This window comes from Camelus ferus, chromosome 32 (assembly GCF_009834535.1).
Source record: "Camelus ferus isolate YT-003-E chromosome 32, BCGSAC_Cfer_1.0, whole genome shotgun sequence".
Classification (NCBI taxonomy): Eukaryota; Metazoa; Chordata; class Mammalia; order Artiodactyla; family Camelidae; genus Camelus; species Camelus ferus.
The window spans coordinates 9,586,365-9,597,155 of NC_045727.1; the positions used below are offsets into that span (position 1 = coordinate 9,586,365).

General features: G+C 46.5%; 1 protein-coding gene across 21 annotated transcripts in view; it reads right to left on the reverse strand.

Moving 5' to 3' along the window:
- The window catches only part of LOC116660938 (translation initiation factor IF-2-like), a 41,282-nt gene extending 33,714 nt beyond the window's left edge, over positions 1-7,568 (reverse strand). For 5 of the 21 annotated variants that reach the window (XR_004316616.1, XR_004316619.1, XR_004316617.1 and 2 more), the window contains exons 1-6: positions 7,382-7,568; positions 4,615-6,262; positions 3,581-3,734; positions 2,376-2,843; positions 1,556-1,783; positions 365-430 (exon numbers count right to left, since the gene is read on the reverse strand). The gene's annotated coding sequence lies outside the window, so the exon portion shown is untranslated. Of the gene's footprint in view, positions 1-364; positions 431-1,555; positions 1,820-2,375; positions 2,844-3,580; positions 3,735-4,614; positions 6,263-7,381 lie in introns of all 21 variants that reach the window. The other 16 variants (XR_004316636.1, XR_004316634.1, XR_004316628.1 and 13 more) reach the window with 16 other exon arrangements.
- Between the last annotated feature and the right edge of the window lie 3,223 nt (positions 7,569-10,791).

The window sequence follows — 10,791 nt, forward strand, 5'->3', positions numbered from 1 at the left end:
TTTTATATTTTTCTGTTTTCTCACTTTTCGTATCATCATGGAACTTACGTCACTTGATCCCCAATTCATCACCTATAATTCTGGAAATTCCATCATTTTAGTATGTGAAACATGTTGAGACCAAGACAGGTGAGTAAATAGACAGCAATCAATGCTTCCTTGATGTTCATTTCATTTCTGAGCACAGTTAGGATATCAGGTTTTACTGAACACCATGTCTACTTTGTTCTATTAGTCTATTTAGAGAGAATTATGTATTTATCAACTCAGTAACAAAGTAATCAATTAATTTTTAAAAGACCAAGTGCAATTATTGTTTCCCATTGAAGCATTAGAATTAACACGGAATAAATAAATGAATTACCTTTAGTGGGCCATTTATGTGGTCATCCTGAACTTCCACTGTTGAAGAATCATGCCTAAATGTTACCTAGAGATAATAAAGTTTATTAGCGAACAAAAAAGAAAAAAAAAAATCAAGCAACACAAGCTCATCAATGCATGAATCCATTTTTATTACAAGTAATCTAAACAAACAGCTGCCTAGTTTATACAAAATCTCAATCCCTAAGTAGATTAACTGAAAATTTTATTATTTAAACAAAAATTCCCAGACTAACTTACTTGATGTTTCACATATCGTATTTTATGCAATACTATTAGTAATTAGTTTAACTGTATAATTTCTTTTCCTAAAAAAAAATGAGGGAAAAAGTGGTGGCAATCTTAGGCTGTTATATGAGGTACTCCACCATTTTGTGAAGGGCCAGCTCAACAAGAAGCAACAGTAACCCTCCCTCAGAGAGCCCTAGCATCAGGCTCAGGCATAAATATATAATCTTCACAACACCCTTATTAGGTAGGTGTCATTATTCCCATAATGTTGATAAGAAAACTGAGGGACGGAAAGGTTAAGTGACTGGCCCAGGACCACGGAACTAGGACATGGTGGACCTGAGACTGAAACTCAGGCCACCTAGATCCAGAACTCTGTGTTACTACAGAAATCAGAGAACGGAACACCAGCCATGAAGTAACAATCAAGGGGTAAGTTTAAATACTTAATTAGTTGCTTAAAAAAATGAAACAGCTTCCTGTGTTCAGTACAGAGCTGGAGCAGGGCCGGCCTTGGTCTCAGACAGGCCGCCATGGACCACACACACAAAGCGAGGCAGGTCCAGGCACACAGGCCCTGCCGGGTCTGGCTGTGATGAGACCCGGAGCAACACTCAAGAAGGGCAACTAGGCTGGGGGGCCTCAGCTGGGGGGTCAATGTGCAGGGAGAGAACAGACTTCTCTTCAAAAAGCGTGTTCAGAATTAATGCTGGCACCGGGAGGTGGGGAGGCCTGGGGGTTCTCTGGGTGCCACCCCCACCACGGCATCATTCTTGGTGTCACACACACTCATCACCACGCCCGCTGTCACTCAACCAGTGGTCAGTCCATCTGAACCCAAAGGCTTCGGCAGTGACAGACCTGCTCTGACAAAACAAGACGTTGTTCAAATAATTCTAGTTAAGATGCAGCTCTTTCATCAAGAAGCGCGTGTACTGACCTGCAAAACCCTGCTTAGGTGATTTCTTTATTTTGTGCTTTTCCAATTTGCTGCCAGCGAGGTTCACCAACTGAGCCCAGACGGAGAGCCCGGGCTCTGTGAAGTGCAAGTCGGTGCTGCTGAACGCCGGGCGGGGAGCTGAAGAGGGAGCGCAGGAGCCTTCAACGTGTGTCCAGTGAGCAGAGCACACGGACGTTCTGGAAGCTGTCAGAGCCACGAGTCTTAATTCTGAAACACCACATGTAGATGTAAGTCTTTCTACATCTGAAAATAATGTTAAAAGATGACACTGGAGGCAAGACAAAGACTTATATGTACAGTAAATAGAAACTAAATTAATTTTTTCTTTACCAGCGTGTCAGCAATAATTACATCATGGTGGTGGTTACTAAATTTTTAGGTATTATCTACAACATGCACATATTCCTGTAATTATCAAAAACAGTATTTTATTAAAAGATATGCTCAGGTCTTAGTTGGGTTACATCAAAGTAATATAAATCACTTTCTCTGTGTATCCCTAATTCACAGGTTTAACATGACACCAGCTGCCACACAAACCATGTCACTCAACATGATTATTATGGATTTTGTACATGAAGAAAGCTCATTTAAGGGAATCATTTTCAGGGTTTTTTTGAAAGTTGAGCTGTTCGATAAGAAATAAATTTCATTAATTCACAGTTTAAAAATAATGAAAACTAACTTATCCTTCCACAGTACCTTCTAAGTAACTAATGCCCTTTCATGTCTTTTCGAGGCTAAAATAAGACAAATGAACTACTAATCTATGTAATCCTGTGAGATAGGTCCCACTCACCACTGGAGTGCGAGGTGAAAAGGAAGAAAGGCAGACGGGCTTCCTGAATTTGGATGGCGTCCTAGAAGGCAGACGTAAACGGCCAGAATCAAGTTCTTCCCACTTCACCCAGGAACTGAACACAGGTTCACTACCAGCTTCAGCTGGTTCATGGGGCACGCACGACAGACGCACATGTCACAGAGCTGCATGGTGATCCTGCCCTTCGGGGTGATGGGAGTCACAGTGCCTTCTCCAAACTCCTTGTGCGTGACTTGTCCTTCCAGGTGCAACCAGCTGTCGATGCCTCCGCCCACAGCCAGGACTGCCATGAAGCCCCCCACCTCTGGGTCCTCAGAGTCAGGAAACTAGCCCTTCCACAGGGCCTAGCGCAGACAGACAGCAAGCTTGGGGAGCGGAGTCCAGGGCGCTGCCTGCTTCTTACACTTACAATTAAGCTGAATTCATTTCTAGATTAGTTTCTTCACCCTTTTTTTCCAGGAACAAAATATTTAAAAATATATCTTTGAATAAAATGCAGTGTTTAAGGGGGGAAGGTAGAGCTAAAGTGTGAGAGCACATGCTTGGCACACACAAGGTCCTGGGTTCAATCCCCAGTACTTCCACCGAAAAAACAAAACAAACAAACCAACCTAATTACATACACCCTGAAAGAAAAAACAAAAAAAAACCAAAAATAAACAGAGCCTTTAAAAAGGGAATTTCAAAGGGAAATCAACATCCTACAGGGAAACCCCAGCAGAGGTGAAAGGCACGCGGCCCCCACCCCCTCGGCTGGCTTCCTGGCACCCCCGCCTGCTGGGGAGCCTGCCAGAGCCAGGCGGTGCTGCTGGGCACCCACCTTCTACAAAGAAGCACTCGGCACAACCTTTGCTTTTAATTGACCTCCATCACGTTATTTTCAAGGAGAAACTACTTCATGGCTATGTTACAATTTCACTGACTCGGTGGGAGAGGAACAGGGGACTTTCAAATCAGCTCAAAGGACTTTCTTTTGTCTTTTTGTTTTTTTGTGTGAGGGGAAGTAATTACGTTGATATATAAAATAAAAATATGGAGGTACTGGGGATTAAGCCCTGGACTTTGTGCATGCTAGGCACCCACACTACCACTGAGCTCTACCCTCCCAAGGTACACTTTACACGTTAAAAATCTCTAAAGCACGTGTAGCAACTCAAACTCCTTAAGGAATTTCATCCACTCACCCTCCCTGTGCAGTAGGGAGACAACGCACAATTCCAACAGCAGTTCTCTGTGAGGGAACATCCTACTGGTTTGAAATCTCACGTTTTAAACATCCTCCATGAGCTCATTCATATTTAATCTGTGTCCTAAGTTCCCAGGCCAAGGCTAAGAAGTCTGCAAAGCAGAATGAGAGGAAGAGGTTTCCATGCGGTTTATCCAACTTGACTCTGACCTGACCATGACCCTGTCTGCTCCTCCCGGGGCCCCACTCGGGCACCTGGGGCTTCTGCTCCCTCCTGGCTGGCAGTGACCCTGGGGCAGGGCGGCATCCCGTGACCTGCTCAGACCCCTGGACCAGCCGCTCTTCCCCAGCTCCCACGGCCCAGCCCTCCTGCTCTCCCGGCTTCCAGGGACACCGCCCTTCAGACCCATGCTCACTCTCACACTCAGTCACTCTCACCCAGACACGTGCACGGACACTCACACCCCAGCACAGTCACACATATGCCTGCTCAGTCATTCACACACCCAGTTACTCACACACATTCACTTGTTCACTTCACATTCACACCCATACTCAGTCTCACTCTCATAGACACTCACACTCACATGTACAAACTTACACATGCACTCAAGCCTGCACACACACACACACACACACACACACGCTGTGTTTACTTCCACCTCTCCACACTTAACACCCTCACATCCACATACTCAAACACTTCAGTGGGTTGAACTGTATCCCCCCAGAGTCATCTTCACCCAGAACCTCAGCTGTGACCTTATTTGGAAGTGAACTCTTCACGTGTATAACGAAGGTAAGGACTGAGATGACATTATACTGCATTAGGATGAACTCTAAACCCAATGAAAGCCCTTAGAAGAGGCAGAAAAGGACAGGGGAGGCGTCCAAGCGAAGATGAGGCAGACACTGGAATGCTGTGGCCACAAGCCGAGGAAGCCTGGGAGGACACGGACACACACACACACTCGCACACGACAGCCTCACAGCCCGGTTCTGACGCTGTGGCCCACAGCACTCCCTGCATACCTGTCTTGTCCATCTTTGCCCTCTCCACCAACGTGCGCAGCAGTCCACGCAGAGTCTTGGTGGCTTCACTCTGCATGACTTCAGCATGGGCTCCAGCAGACAGAGTTTGCAGTAAATTAACAGCGCTGGTGAGCATCATTGCTGTGGGGTGAAAGTTCCCTTCAATTTGTTAAAGCTTCTGAAAAAAAATCAAAATTAGAAACTACACTCCCAAATAAATGGGAAAGTGTCTCCACATGTAACTTAAGGGATTTGACTTCACATTCTTCTTTTCTTACTTTGGAAAGGGAAGCAGCTCTTTATATTTGAAGATAAAATTCAAGGTCCACTAAATAAACACCCTATTCAGCTCCATCCCTACCTCCTTCAAAGGAATCAAGCCTTTTAAATATTTTTTTAAAGCAATCTCAGCATACAAGCTCAGAAGAACTAAAACAATTATAAAAACTCACTTATCAGAAAAACAGCTCATCAAATGTCAAAAGCTGGTTGTTAATGAGCTGGCTGTGCGCAGGATGAAGATGAGGTGGCTGCCTCCACGGATGCGGAGCTAGGGGCACACTTGTCCAGGCCACCTTCCTGTCACTTGGCCAGCCCTGCTCAGGCCGACTTCCTAAGTGAAGCCCCCTGGCAGAGAGCTGGGAGGAGGCGCACTTGACCAGGACACTGTCAGATGCAATGATAACATAACCCGCACTGACCCAGGCAGGGGCACGTGGTGTCACACACACTAATCCTAACCTGCCAAAGGCAGACGCCATCCGTGTACATCTGATGTGCAGAGTGGCATGCACACGGGGCTGGCACGGAGCACTGCCTCTGACACCTTCCACACCATTTTCTCTGATGAGCTCAGCCTCTTGGGTTTCCTCTCCTAACCACAAAAGTGACTTCTGAAGCCTGCCCGTGCTGTGCATATAGCTGACATTGGAGCCCCAAGAAAAATCGCTGGCCTCCTGGATGGTCTCACCAAGATCTCAACATCCCAAGGTCTGAAAAAGTCCTGAAGCCCTCCTCCCACACCCTGCATCTCCTTAACCTTGCGGTCACGCTAAACTCCCACCTCCACTTTCCCTCAGGTAGTAAAGTACTGACTTACTACTCGACACTACATGCCTGACAGCAGGACCTCAGTGGGTAAGGTGACAGAAGGAAAAAGGCATGCTCTGGCATGGCAGGGTAACACCCACTCCTCCAGGCACTGGCTCACTACCTCAGACCCTAGCTCAGGGCCCCCAGAAAGCCCACCAGTGGCGAGGACACAGACAGCCCTGCCCTCTCCCTCCCACCACACTGTCTCCAAGGAAAACAGGAATCAAATCCAACAAAATCACCGGGGGCCGGTTTAAAACTGACCTTCCAGGGAAGCCTGGTCTACAGAGCTGCTCTCACTCCCAGATGAAAGGATGGCCGGCCAGCATGTGCCCACAGCTTGCCATGCCCCCTGGCACCCACCGGAGTCATCTTCTGTGTCCAAGTCCTCTGAGGAGGGCTGCGTGGAGGCCAGCAGCTCCGCCAACTTCAGGTCCTACTTCCCCTCCTTTCCCATCCTGTATGAGCTGGTGCTGCCCGTGTCCCACTGGACCATGATCCACCCATCCTCTCCAAGTTCACCGATCACACGGCCAAGGCCAGGAGGAGGTCTGTCCTGGGGAAGCCGAAACAGAGTCTGGTTAAGAGGGTGCGGGCCGGTCTGTCACATGAATATGGCCTGTAAGGGTGGCTGCAGCATTGGCACAGGCTGCGTGTCCATAGAGGGCTCCAGACCCGCTACAACACATACGGCTCACGCCGTCACCACGCAGCTCACACCATCACTGCACAGCGAACGCCGTCACCACACAGCAAACACTGGGGCTAACTTGCCCGTGCTCCTTTACCGAAGAGGTAGCTGGGAAGGTGTCACCTCAGTCGGCATCCTCTCTAAGCCAATGCGGAGATGAGACTTTCCAGCCTGGTCCTGCCGCCCTGCTCCTTGGCCCCAAGATCCCTCTCGGGGCTTCACGAGGTCAGAACCTCAAACAAGCACCACCACCGCCTCATTCCCGCTCATTCTTCAGTTCTTTTCTGACCCTAGAGTGAACCTTCACCTCCCATTTCTATGAGTAAAAGCTGTAGGATGCTGCTGCCTGTTCTGGACACCGATTCTGAGATGATTCTCAGGAGGCGCGTGCTTAAGAGTGAGGCTGAGAACACCAGGACGTGAGAAGGCGGCTCCGCATCATAGGAGGGTGAACGCAGTCCTGCGCGAGTGGCCAGGGCAGTGGTGCAGGGCCCAGCCCCTGACCTCCACCCGGGGTGACCCTGCAGAGATGCGGGAGGAAGGAGCTCGGGGTAGAAGACAAAAGGTGGGCACCCCCAAGACAGCGCCTGCTGCTGCCCGGCCGGGGCGCTGACAGGCACGTGGCCATCAGCTCGTAGAGGCCGCACCAGAGCTTTCTCGACCCGATTACTCGGATGAGGTGCGCTCTCTCCTGCTCACTCTCTTGTTTCGGGCTGCACCCCTAGTTGAGCCCACGCCAGGAGTTCTCTGAAAACAGTCCCCACTCCTCACAGACCTGATCCTGATCGGGGCCCCACAACAGGCCGCTGCTTCTCCCTCCTTGTTTGGAGCCTCTAGTCACCTGCCTCGGAGTCAGTACTTTGTCATGGGTCAGTCACACACATCCTGAGAGAAGGCAGGTACTGACCCCAGGTTCCACCCAGCCAGGATGAGCAGAATATGACTAACATGTGGCTCATGTGTTTGGGTCAAATCTCTAAGCACCTGATCGCCCCATTTCCAGTCCACGCCTCTCATGACCCTGGTTCCGATCTTCATCACAGCAGCCAGCTCCGGGCCAGAAACCGGGAGCTGCACCGGGGCTGTTTCCTTCCGAGTCTCTCCCAGAACTGTAGCGGGAGCTCCTCGGGCAGACGTGTTCACAGCTTCTTCAACAATATCACAGCTGGGGCCTGTCAGAGCACCAAAAACAGCAGCTGAGCCAATCAGGAGTCAGTTTCCTAATCTTAATATATTTTTTAAATAATTATTAACTATTAATGAGGATAGTAACTTTAAAGACTCCATAAGTGTATTTTTTTTATCAGTACAACAAATACTATGAAAAACTTACTGATGAGAATTAAATTTTGGAAAAGGCAAGGGGAGGACAAAATATCTAAATGTATATCAGAAGTTGTAAAAGATGAAAAAACTACTCAGAAAAGACACTTACTCTCTTTCTAGGGATTACGCCCTGCTCCAAAAAAACCAAAATGCTCTAAGTTAGAAAGACACACACTGAGGGGGAGGTCAGCTCAGCGGCAGAGGGCACACTCAGCACACAGGAGGCAACGGGTTCAACAAGCCCTGGCACCTCGATTAAAATAAAGAAACCTAATTACCCCCTGCAATAAACAGTAAGTAGATACAGATAGATAAAAAAAAAAAAGAATAGAATATTTAAAAAAAAGAAAAACATGCATCGCATATTTTTATTACAATAGAAAAAAGATAACCACCTCACCGTCTAACAGTGAGACATGAGCCAGCTTTAATTACGGTACTGGGAACAGACAAGCTAACAGAGCAGGCCCGAGACGGCTGTCCTTGGAAAGGCCTGCTTGCAAGGCTGCCCTCCGCTGGCCTCCGATAACCTGGATTTTGTGAGGGTTCCAACCATCCCCTAACTGCCAAGAATGCGTCCCTGGGCCTCAACTGTCTGCACAGACCACATGGTTCCAGGCTTCCTTCCAGGGGCCTGGAACTTACCTGAGCGCCAGGCAGACGTGCCTACACGACCTGCCTCAGTGAAAGCTCAGGGCACTGAGTCTCCCCACTGTGCCCGCGAAGATGACACTTCACATGTGCGGTCACAGTGCCTTGCTGGGGGGACGAAGGGCATCCTGTGCGTCTCCCCTGGGAGAGGACATCTGTCTGGTTTCTCCCAGACGTGGCCCACATGCCTTCTCCCTTTGCTGATTTTCCTTTCTTCTCTTTCACTACACTAAATCTCAGCCCTGAGGATGACCACATCTAGAGCCCTGTGAGGCTTGTTAGCGAATCACTGAACCTGGGAGTGCTCTCAGGAACAGGGAGGGCAGCACTGGGATTCTCTAGAACAGCCCTGATTCAGTCAAGTATCACAAAAGCCTTGTTCAGTAAAAGGAAGAATGAAGGGCGGGACACGATGAATCTGGTCCCTGGTGGCCATGCAATCACCCACAGTATAAAATGGAAGCTAAGCTGTAAGGTGGGAGAAGTAAAATGCACCAATGCATTTGAAAGCAGTAAATGCAACCCCAGGAGTTGGCCTGCTGGCCTCAGTGAGGGGAAAGCCCACGCCTGGTGACCCCGTGGTCTTCCTTCTCCCCCCAGGTGGGAGGAAAAAGTGCCCCAACATTTCCAAAGATGGACCCGGGTGGGTCAAAAATGTTGAAGTTTGTGTCCCTCTCTCCTCCAAGAGGGAGAAGTAAAGGTTATTCAATTCCAGGCCTGGCCAGGGAGAGTGTTGCTCAGTGGCACAGTGTGCACATGAGGTCCTGGGTTCAATCCCCAGTACCTCCATTAAAAAATGAATAAATTATATATTAAAACAATTCCAGGACTGAAAAAAGCTTTAGATAAACTGGAGGAAAAAGTCTTTTCTTCAGCCTCGCAGTGTCCCTGTGAGGCTCCAGGACAGGGAGGCGTGGCAGCTGTACTGATAACCCTGTAACTGCTGAATCTGCTGCTAAAGGTTTGAACACGTTCTACAGTAAGAAAAAAGGAGTATCTTTTTTTAAGTGGCCTTGTATTTTGTGGCGATTATATGTGAATGTATGCATAAAAATCAATGTAAATTACATGCTTATCATTTTGTATATGAAAGAGAAACCACCCTGATGAGGGAAAATGACAAATACAGATATGTATTCACTGGACACAATTCCCTGGCTTTTTACAGCCAGTAGCTGGGTTGGAATTTAAACTCGAGTGTGACTAGCAGAAAAAGCCCCCATAATTAATGATGTGTGCTACGATTTTTGAATGACATATGCAATGACTTTTGCATGATGGCCATTCTAACTGGTGTGAGATGATACCTCATCTAGTTTTAACTTGTATTTCCTTGATAATTAGCAACACAGCATTTTTTCATGTGCTATTGGCCATTTGTATGTCTTCACTGGAGAATTTCCTGTTTATGTCTTTGCCCATTTTGAATTGGGCTGTTTGTTTTTTGTTATTAAGATGTATCAGCTGTTAAACTTAAAGGCTAATTAAACTTACAGCAAAGGAAACTGCACAGCAAAGGAAACCATAAGCAAAACAAAATGACAATCTACGGAATGGGAGAAAATATCTGTAAATGATTCAACTGACAAAGACTTAATCCCCAGAATATATAAATGGTTCATAAAATTTAATAACAAAAAACAAGCAACCCAATCCAACAATGGGCAGAAGACCTAAAGAAGCAATTCTCCAATGAAGACTACAAATGGCCAATAGGCACATGTAAAAATGCTCAATATCACTAATTGCCAAAGAAATGCAAATCAAAACTACAAAACACCAGTCAGAATGGCTGTCACTTTAAAGTTCATGCATGATAAATGCTGAAGAGGGTGTGGAGAAAAGAGAACTCTATGACACTGCTGGTGGGAATGTAGTTTGGTGTAGCTATTATGGAAAACAGTATAGAATTTCCTCAAAAAACTAAAAATAGACTTACCCTATGATCCAGCAATCCCACTTCTGGGTATATATTCAGAGGAAACTCCAATGCAAAAAGGTATCTGCACCCCAGTATTCATAGCACCACTATATATAATAGCCAAAATATGGAAGCAACCTAAATGAAAAAAAAAAAGCTATGATCTTTGTTATTTAAAATCAGAAGTATCATGTGAATTAACTTAGAAAATGTCTTTTTTTTTTAATTTCCAAAAAACAAGCTAATTGCTTGTGAATTGAGGCACTATAAATTATGCAGCTCGATTTTAAAAATACATGGAAGACAAGTTCTAAGTTCTGGCACTTTTATCTGCTCTTTTACAGGAATTAAGGATAATTAAATTTAAATAATGTCATATAAACGTTTTATTTCGCTTTCAATTTATTTTAAAAACAACAGGGGTTGATCATTTGTAATCTATGGAAGTATTTGAAATTGCTTTTGGTGAGTCTATTAAATCAGTTAGTGACGCTTA